Genomic DNA, 10,464 nt, shown 5'->3' with positions numbered 1-10,464 from the left:
TAGATTGAAATGTGCAAAATGATGGAGACAGTTTCTGGATAGCCATAGTGCTTTACAGTTACAGCATGGAATGATGGGATATCAAAGTGGTGGATGCTAGTGATGGGAAGTCCGGCTCTTCTTAGTGAGATGGATCATTAGGCTCCGCCTACTAAGAAGAGACGGCTCTCTATTATACATATAATAGGGAGCCCTCAGTCTAGCCAGTCACCCCAAACCACTCCACTTTTAACCCAATATTATCGGGTTAAAGGGGGACGTGGTCAGCTGTTTAGGGGTGGAATTAAGTCAGCCACCAGCTCACTGATGGGAGCCGACTCCAGTCGTACACGTGAAGGAGCTGGCTCTTTGTGCCGGCACGTTGGCGAACGACTCATCACTAGTGGATACAATGCAAAGGTTGGAATCGGTGTGGGATTTTCAGAGAAACATGAAGGACATTGTGCTGCAAGTTTACGGTGTGACCCTGGCCTTGAAGGGGTTCTCCATTGAACACAAGTAAACCCCTGTCCACAGGCTACCCTGTAAGCTGTGGGTTTCCCATCACCGAAACCTGAACCGATCAGCAAGAGCAATTGTCTGTTGCACCAGAGATGAATAGAGTGACCGATCACTGATCAACTTTTAAAATCGTGCTAATGATCTAAAGGGCTCTGGGAAAGTGCTGTAGCTTCACAGGCTGTTAGACTGTCTCCCCTTCTGCTGCCTCTGCCTGATGTAATCTCCCTGCTTTATAGGAGGTTTCAGCAACACGTATGGGTAGCGGGGAAGTGCTTCTGCACTATGTAAAAGCCTATGAATCTGCAGCACGGAGACTTTTAGGCTTATTAACATAATGTTAAAATTCGAATTTAGGAAGGAGGCCACAGATAAAAAAACATAAGAAGATTACCACAGTCACGGTGCCTGGATCTATGAGTAATGTCCCTGGTTTATCAGGATGGATTTTGGTGATAGGTTTAGGACATGTCCATCAGGTCACCAGTGTCTACGTACGTTCCCTCCTCTGTGCCCAGAGGTCTTCTCACTGAACTGCTGGAAGCCATTATCAGAAGAGAACCATCTGAGCACGAAAACTTCCACATGGCGCAGGTCAAGTGTGGCTTTTTTTTTTTTTACTACAACTTCAAAGGGGTCTATGATCTGACAGCCCACCACAGAGATCTACAGGGAGAGACCAGCTTAGTTCTTTATGGTTTGTGACTTCTTACAGCTGAGGTGTCTCTCTATTATACAGAGTTCTAGGGTATCTTGTGTGTAGGATACTACACATTCCAAAACCAAGCTGTGACAAAGGTAGGTAGTCCCTGTATAGAATGAATTTGGGCTTATGTTGTGGCTTCTTAGTTCTCCTTTAAGTGAGATGTTGCTTTGGGCTGTAGGTTTGTGATAGAAGAGAGAACTGATGGCCATGTAATCCATGAACTTCCATCTACTAACTTGTAGGAAAGGGCTTACGAGCCGACCCCCTCCTTATTTGGTACCCAAATTATGTAAATCTGTTTGCTTTACATTGACTGGTCACATTTCTTTGTTAAACCAGACAAAATTGGACTAATTCCATGTGCCCACGAGCGAGTGCAGTCCAAGGAATACGCTTGGTGCGCTGGAGGGATTTCCCGGAACAAACAGCGTTCAGTCCAGGGATAGAAGGTCCTGGAAATCTCTCCAGCACAGAGTATTTTTTTCTCAGGCTTCACTCCGTCAAACCTCCTTATTAAAATAAAGGTGCTCCTGTGAGTAGAAATGGAGGTAACGTACAACTCCTGGTTTGTGCTGAATTCTGCCTTGCTAGTAAAATTGACAGTAGCTCAGTGAAGTTTCAAACAACATTAAAGTCTATGGAGAGGGGAGGGGTGAGGTCTTTGAGTCACAGCAGCTAGATCCCCATCCATAAGCTCAGGGAGAAGTGTAATTCATGTACAGATCCGGCAGAGATTGTAGTTCTATATGTTATATTGTGCAACAAAATGGTGTTCTCCTCATGTACACACATGGGACTGCTGATTTATGTGAAGTGTCTTAAAAAGTTGTGTTTGTGTCCCATTTTCCCTGCAGCTGTCACTTGTATATGGCTGTGTTAATCCTACATTTCCTTTTACACTGCTATTTATCTACCCTCACACTATCAGTGGCCTTACTTCACCTCCCTCCATATCACTTACTCCATTAAGTGCTCTGACCCCCACACCTCCCTCCAAACTCTGCAAGTGTTAACAAATGTTCCCCGCTGTCCCTGTCTGGTCTCCAACACCCATCCTCCTAATTTACAGAGTATTTCCCATGTATTTTATTTCTTCTATTCAGATGGTAAGAGGCTGTTGTTATTCCATATTGTTTCTTTCTATATAGAGTGAACACCTGCGTTACTGACCTCTATTGAGGACAACCTGCCATTTTCAACACCCCCAGAGATGATTACATGACAGCGTCTGATGTCCCCATTTAGCTTTTTTCTTTGCCAAATGTTGGAACACATCCCAGCAGGGGAAGAATGAAAGCTGCTCTGTTGTGAAAGGGTTTTAGGAATGCTCATTGACAATGGTGGATTATAATATGGGTGGTTAGGGCGGCCGCCCCAGGGCCAGTGCCCCTCCGGCTTTGATATCATGGTCACATTGTACAATTCGTGTATACATCTGTAGGAGACCCTTAGGCGGAGATGTAGGTAGCAGCATTTTAAGGACCGTCAGAGTCAAGTCTTGTGTTCCTTAAAGGGATTGGCCACTTAATGCTGGGGTTTGTTTTATGAATATAAGGGGAACAAAAATAGGGAATGTACTAATCGGCAATCACGAAAAGTTCTGTTTTGTTTCCTTTAAGTGGAAAAAGACATTTGTAAATTTAGAAACGCCACCTTCATCAGCTGTCCAAAAATGTCAGGACACGATGGGTCATGTGATCACACCTGTCCAAGAGCCGTGCCCGGGACAATAGGTCCTGCTGTATTTACAAGTTTCCTCTTCCCATGAGGGACAATCATATAATTCTATATGTTGTGTGAAAATTTTACTGAACCTATATTGGAAAGTTCTGTGTTTTCATGCCTGGAAATGGAAAAACGTGACTGTATTTTTTAGGGTGAGGTCCTTTTACTCTTATTCTGATCTCCATGGCCGTGTAAATACCTGCATTGCCCTTTTTTGTCACGTACCTGGATACAGATGCAGTAAGGCCACGTTCACATGTGGGATATGATTTGCGTTTCCAAATGCAACGCAAACGCCAATGTGGACGTGGCCGAAAGCTTCAGCACCTTTTATAGGTGTCCTTTTATACCTGGGTACAGAGCCGGAGTAGGGCTATAGGCTTCCTCTTGCAAATATCCATTGTATAGCGATATGTTATATTGTGCATAACCTATAAGGTAAAGAGAGTTTCCATGGAAACCTGCGCCACAAGAGACTTGATGTTGACGCTTGGCATCTTGCCATCCATTTGCTGCCTGCGACATCAGAAAGCAATATGGTATGGTAATCATATATATATATATTTAATACTTCTGGGCAAGGTTCTCCTCCTAGAGCAATAGGAATAATGCCCCTTTAATGTAATTCCTTTTTCTTATCCGCGCTTCTGCCTCCATATTAATCCTCTCACAGATAATTACAGGAAAGCAGCCAGTTTTTGAATATGGCTACTTCTTCCTGGGCAGTCCGAGTGGCCCACATTAATAGTAGATGCAAAATAATTAAAGATTGGCAAATTTGTTTAAATTCGGTTCGACCCGATTCGCCGAATTTTTAAAAAAAATGTAATTCGAAGCGTATTGAATCATGACAAATCACATTTAAAAAACAGGTATTTCCTGGTCGCAGAGAGCCTGTAGGGTCTTGTAGCGTGGACACCATGTTCCTCCCATTTTCTGTCACCATGGTTTCGATTTTCAGTTGTCGCGGAGAAAGCCACAGATTGATTTCTTGTTGCATTACACGGAGAAGTTCCCCCCCTGTGTGACTCCGTTCGCCCAGGCTAACCAGGTGTATAACTGCGTGACACCGCTGTGCCCTGCACATGTGGTATGATGGAGCAGCACTAGTGGAGGCTGAGGTGGTGGTGGAGGAAGCGGACACCAGTGCTGGAGCAGCAGTTTGACAACATGGAGGAGAAAGCGCCATCTCTTGTGGAAGTTGTTGGTGTGGCTGGGCAGGAAGCACATTCACCCAGTGGGCCGTAAAGGACATGTACTGGCCCTGACCATAATTACAGCTCCAAACGTCCGCGCTGCTGTGCACCTTGGAAGAAACTGATAAGCTCAAGGACTGGCCCACCTTCTGTTGTATATATTGGTGAAGGGTTGGCAGTGCCTTTTTGGAAAAAAATTGTGGCTTGGAACTCTCCACCTCGGTCTGGCACAAGCCATTCGTTCTCTGAAGGGTGCAGAGTCCACGACTTGGAAAGGGAGAGACTGCAGTACCAATAACTTGGACAAGTGCACGGTCAGCTTCTGCACTTTAGGATGGCTGGACGCATAGAGTTGTCTCTTTGTAATCGACTCTTTCAATGACTGCTGGCGCCATGTGTAGCGAGGAGCAGGAGCATCCGGACCTGGAGATGATGTCAAAGACAAACAGTTTCCTTCGGCAGAGGTGCTGGAGCCTTGACTGGCTAAAAATGGCATGTGTGCCACTAGGTGCTGCTGTTGCTGCGGCAGCAGGATGGACCTCCACATCTGTTCCACGTTTCTCCCAGGCCATTGGATGGTGACACTGCATGTGTTGACGCTGGGCCGTGGTGCCAACGTTGGCTCCCTGGCCACGCTTCGTTTTTTGCCCGCAGATTCTACATATACCCACGCTCGGCTCCTCTGGAGTCTTTACAAAAAACTGCCACACCGCCGAGGTGGTGATATTACTGCCTACACTCTGCACCAAGTGACTACTACCGCTGCTGCCTCGCTGAGCCCCTGTACCACTGCTTACTTGGACGTCTGATGCAGGGTTTGTACCCCGCGGCCGTTTGGCTCCCGTCCTCACACTGCTGCCACCCTGCTGACTCACGGCCACAGTAGCGACTTGCTGCCTGCTCCACTGCCTGACGTGCAAGCTGACACTCTCTACGCCAGTCAATTTGCGTTTCCCTGTCACTGCTACTCTTCTCAACTGTGTCCGTATGCACAGCCTGCCCACTGCACGAAGCAGAGGATGTCTGCCCCATCTCTTCACTGCCAAGCAGCTGCTGACTGTCCTCAAACACTTCGTCCTCGCTGTATAGTGGCGCTGAGTCCAGACCACTTAGTAGCTCTCTATCTGAGGGAAATGAACAGGACAGAGCCTGGTTGAGGACAGGTGAGGGCCGCTGACCTGCTCCTGGGCCATGCCAACTAATTGTTGCATCTGACGAACCCATGGACTCTTGGCTGGGGTTGTCAGATGTTATATTTGAGGAATTGGATAACCTAATCAACCAATCAATGAAACTCGTATCGAATCGATTCACCCATCTCTAAAAATAATATAAGCAAAAAGAAATGGTGGCAAATTTATCAGTTTCACAAGGAAAACTCTGGTGAATTCTGTAAATACAGTCGGTCCCCGACTTAAGGACTCACCAACTACCCCTCTGATGGACCTCTCTGCCCCCATGGCCTTTTTTGAAGCTTCAGGGATGTTTTCCTGGAGGCCTCATGGAGACGGCCATAACCCTTTCCATAGAAAGCAGGGTGGCCATCGAACTTGAACCATAGACCTCTCCCTATCATGGCCAACAATACGGTCGTGTTCATGAGGCCATAGTCCCAGGCTACAATAAACAGCTGTAAGGAGACTTTAATGAAGTTTTATTGGGAATCATCACAATGCCTTGCGAACCGCCAGGTATTGCACTTATTTCCCTCTTTAATAATAATACTAATATTGTCCCAAGAGGGATATTCTGGTGTCTACTGACCACTCCAGTGATAATACAGGCACACACTAACACAACAAAGATAGGTAAAATACATAAAAATATTTAAAAAAACACAATACAAAGAGCATGATACCATCAATAGAGACAGTACTAGGATTGTTCTATTTGGACAAATTAATCTTGCTTATAGTTTTACACCATACTTGCGTATATTTGTTACAAGTGGGTGTGTGGGAACATGAAGGGGTTTGTGCAGTGTTTTGGACCCACATCTGCACACTCTCTAACAGGAGTGGTTTTAGACAAAGTGGGGCCCTGGGAAAAACTGAATGTGGGGCCCTAAAATAAAACTATTCTATGAATAGTCACATTCAGTAAGCCCTGCACACTGAAAAACACTTTGTAGCTTATAAACAATAGTATGGTAAAGCCATCTGTAATATAGGACTATTGGGGAATACATCCTCTGCCCAAAAAGCTCACATGTAGGGGGCCTCTATAAGATAGGGGGCCCTGGGCAAATGCCCAGTTTGCACCCCCCTCATGAAGGTCCTGCTCTCTACAGCAAATGTTAGCAGGCTTCAGCATAATTCTGATGTATCCAGTGTATGATAAATTTCCCCCAAAGTGTTTGTTCTCCACTGTCCAGTCCCCATTGCCAGGGAATTATGTTTTCGTGGTTGTCTTCATATGAAATTTACAGCTCATCATTGAGCCGATCTGTAATTCAGGCAGCCGGAAGAACAGCTCCGCTCTCTGTGTAGTGGCTCAGTGGTTTTACTGCAGTTTCCATTCCCCTAAATGGATCCTGCAGATATCCAGAATTCCCAAAGTCCTGCAACAAAATCTGGCAATTTTTTTTTTTGGACAAATTATGATAGACATCAGAAAAATTAGCTCTGTTACAAAAGGGCCAAGAGATATGTTGGGGGAAATCTTCTCTGCTTGTTAATCAACCTGATTCCCTATTCTTCCCGCATGCGGGGCGGCTTCTGGAGCGGCTGGGAACATTTACTTGGAAGGGGATTTGACATATCGCAGCTGCTTGGATAAGATAATTCACTTCCCGTGGGAGAGGGAAAATTGGAGACTGTTTTCTTCTTTCAAGGGTTCCCAGGGACTGTTTTGGGAAACAAACCACAGATATGGGACATTTAACCCCCGTACTATATCAATGTTTAAAGTCACTATTTATGTCCAGTTTTCGCAACATCTATTATCACGTCCTGGGTAATAAGAGGGCATTCATCGCAACACGGATCTCAGGGTGTGGACGAAAAAACTATTTGATTTATATGTTATAGCAAATGCTGGCTAAATCCTGTTTTTCCGTAGACTTAATAGGTTTCCACGAATGAGGAGCCACCCACTGGCCTGTAATCACCATAAGTAATGCCAGGCGGCAGCTGGAAAGGTGTCAGCAGTGAACTCTGCCCTAAAGTCACACCTCACCATCTGACACTGACAGCCCTACTGAGGAAACTGCTCAAAATTTGGATATTCTAGAAAATTCTGAGCTACCAAATGTGTGGTAACTGTATACAGAAGATGTTTATGTATCCCACTATGGCTTTTTCCATATGTGCCTATAGGTATGGTCAGGATGGATTTTGTGACCGTAATATGGGAGTGTGGTCGCACTCAGTCCTAGGAGCTTTTCCCCAATTTTTTTTTCTTAAAAAATATAAAAGAAATCTCAAACAGATATATTTCTCATATATCTAAGTTATGGTATGTTGGTTTTCTGCAAAATGTCAGTTCAAAGTGTTGAAAAATGGGATCCGTGAAGGTTCTGGGCGCGTTCACACGTTGCGTTTTGACCTGCGTTTTTATTGTGTTTGAAACGCATATACAACAGCTGAGGAAAGGTGATTTGCCTAATTACATCACTGTTAACGCATGCGTTAACAAAACACATCGTAAACGCGATGTTAACGCATGCGTTAACATTGTGTTAACATATGTGTTTTGTTAACGCATGCGTTAACATTGCGTTTACAAACGTAAACCATAATGTAATTAGGCAAATTACCTCACATCAGCTGTTGTATATGCGTTTCAAACGCAATGAAAACGCAACGTGTGAACGCGCCCTCGGGGTAGCAGTAACTGCTGACAAACCTCTTGGATGTCAGGGCGCGTTCACACGTACCGCTATCGTCGCGTTCATAACCCGACGCTAGCGCACAGTGGGCGGGGCTCGGGCCGATCGCATATGTGTTTCCCGGGAAAAGCATGCGATTAATAACCCAATCGCATGCGTTTCTCTGGAAACGCATATGCGATCGCCCCAAACTCCGCCCCCTGTGCGAGTGAACGTGTGAACGCGCCCTCAGGGTCACTTTGCATCTCAGGGGTTAGAGGTTTGCAAATTGTGATATAATTGACCCCAGCTGATGGTTACACTACTACTACCCCCTCCTGTGCATGTGTGGTGTTCTATATTTAAGGGGTATATAGTGGGCCATATTTATCTGTACTATGTGCAGTTTGCCTGTGTAGTGCGCAGGGTGCGCCAGATTAAACAAAACTGGCGCATGGCCTTCATTAATTTGGTGCACCCTGTAATGGTCGGGATGTGTGCACCAACTTTTTTTTTTTTGGTGCACTTTGTTCATGTTACAGATTTGTGGCGCAAACTCCAACTAATAATAATAATTCTTTATTTGTATAGCGTAGACAGATTACGCAGAGCTTCTCAGATCTTGCAAAATCGGTCCCTGTCGACCAATGGGGCTCATAATCTAATCAACCTACCAGGCTGTAATGCTAACTTAGCACTAACACACCTCTTTAGCTGCACACTTGTGCTTTCAGTGCAGCCGAGAAACAAAACTGGCGCAAACACTTTAATAAATGTGGCCCCGGTCTTTTTGAGTTGCCAATTTAATAGTTTATCCGCTTAGTAAGGCCGGCGCCACACACAGCGCTTTGTCTGCCTCGGGCCGATCACATCGGCGTTTCTATTGAAACGTGTCCGGCGGGTCGTTCCCGATCGCAGGCGTTTCCATAGAAACGCCGATGCGATCGGCCCGAGGCCCGCCCCGGTGGGCGCGACTTTGTCTGCGTCTGCAAGCGCAGACAAAGCGCCACGTGTGGCGCCGGCCTAAGGGGGGTGACACATGTGGCGTTTTGTTGCATTTTTTTCATAAAATTTTCGCATCCTTGTAAAATTCTTCAGTTGTGTCTGCGTCTTTTAGGGCGCGGTCCCACGTTGCGTTTGCAAACGCAGACGCAGACCAAACCGCGCCCACCGGGCGGTCCGCGGTCCAATCGCATCGGCGTTTTCAATAGAAACATAGAGAAACACCGATGCGATTGGACCGCGGACCGCCCGGTGGGCGCGGTTTGGTCTGCGTTTGCAAACGCAACGTGGGACCGCGCCCTCAAGTGCGTTTTGATTGCGTCTTTTCAAAGTGCTTATGTTTTCGAAAACGCATTCTTTTGTGGTTTGCATTTGGAAGACCAGCAAAAACAGCAGTGAGAATAAGATCACTACGTTTTTACAAATTCCAAGAGACACAGCTGCGTGCAATTGACGCATATCAAGCAGTGCGTTTTGAAAAACGCAAGCAAATATTTGAAAAGCGCTTGCATTTTTGATGCCTTCAAAATCATGAAAAAAATTTGACAAAAACGTCACGTGTTTCAGCAGCCTAAGGGCGCTGTCACACTGGACGTTTTGGCTGGCCGCGGCCTGACCGCATCGGCGTTTCTATGGAAACCCCTGCGATCGGAAACGAGCCGCCGGTGTTTTGCATTAAAGTAAATGGGGCGGCCTGCCCCGGTGGGTGTGGTTTGGTCTGTGTTTGCAGCCAAAACGCACCGTGGGGCAGCCCTAAAAACTGGAAGCGGTAGGGGTCCAGCAGTCGTGTAGGCCCAGAATTATGGCTAAAGGGTCCGTCTGACTGAATATCATACAAAGGAAAGTAAATTAGGGTGAAGACACACATGGCGTTTTTGGGCCGTTTTTACTAAGTGCGTTTTCAGATCGTTAAAAACGCATGCGTTAAAAACCGCATCCGTTTTTTTAAAACGCGTGCGTTTTTTGAAAACGCTTCCGTTTTTGTCCGTTTTTCATTGCGCAATTTCAACGCATGCGTTTTCAACGATCTGAAAACGCACTTAGTAAAAACGGCCCAAAAACGCCATGTGTGTCTTCACCCTTAGGCAAATTTTACATTATGCGGGATGTTTTGGGTGGATTTATGACTTGTTCTCCTATATACTGAAGCGGATGGTGCTGTAATACTACAAAAGAAGGGCTGCGGATAGAAGTCATTCCTGTCACTGCTTGCTGGAGGCTAGACACAATGCAGCTCTTGTGATACTCGTCTGAACTGATGCCAACCCTCAGAGCAGACGTTATCCAGACCTCTGCAGTGGCCGCCATTACTGTCACCCCAGCGCCACCTGCAGGACGGGTAAGGGACGCTCCTACGCTTCATTTCTTTATAAAACCGCATTTTACAGTTTATTAACCTGAATAGTTTTATGAAAACCGCGACTTAAAAATATATGAATAATAATATGAATAATGGACTATGACAATGATGTATATCATGTATATCATAGACTTATGTCAGGTCGCCATCTGCTGGCAGGTTTGTGGTC

This window comes from Engystomops pustulosus, chromosome 4 (assembly GCF_040894005.1).
Source record: "Engystomops pustulosus chromosome 4, aEngPut4.maternal, whole genome shotgun sequence".
Classification (NCBI taxonomy): domain Eukaryota; kingdom Metazoa; phylum Chordata; class Amphibia; order Anura; family Leptodactylidae; genus Engystomops; species Engystomops pustulosus.
Note: the sequence above shows the minus strand (reverse complement) of the source record.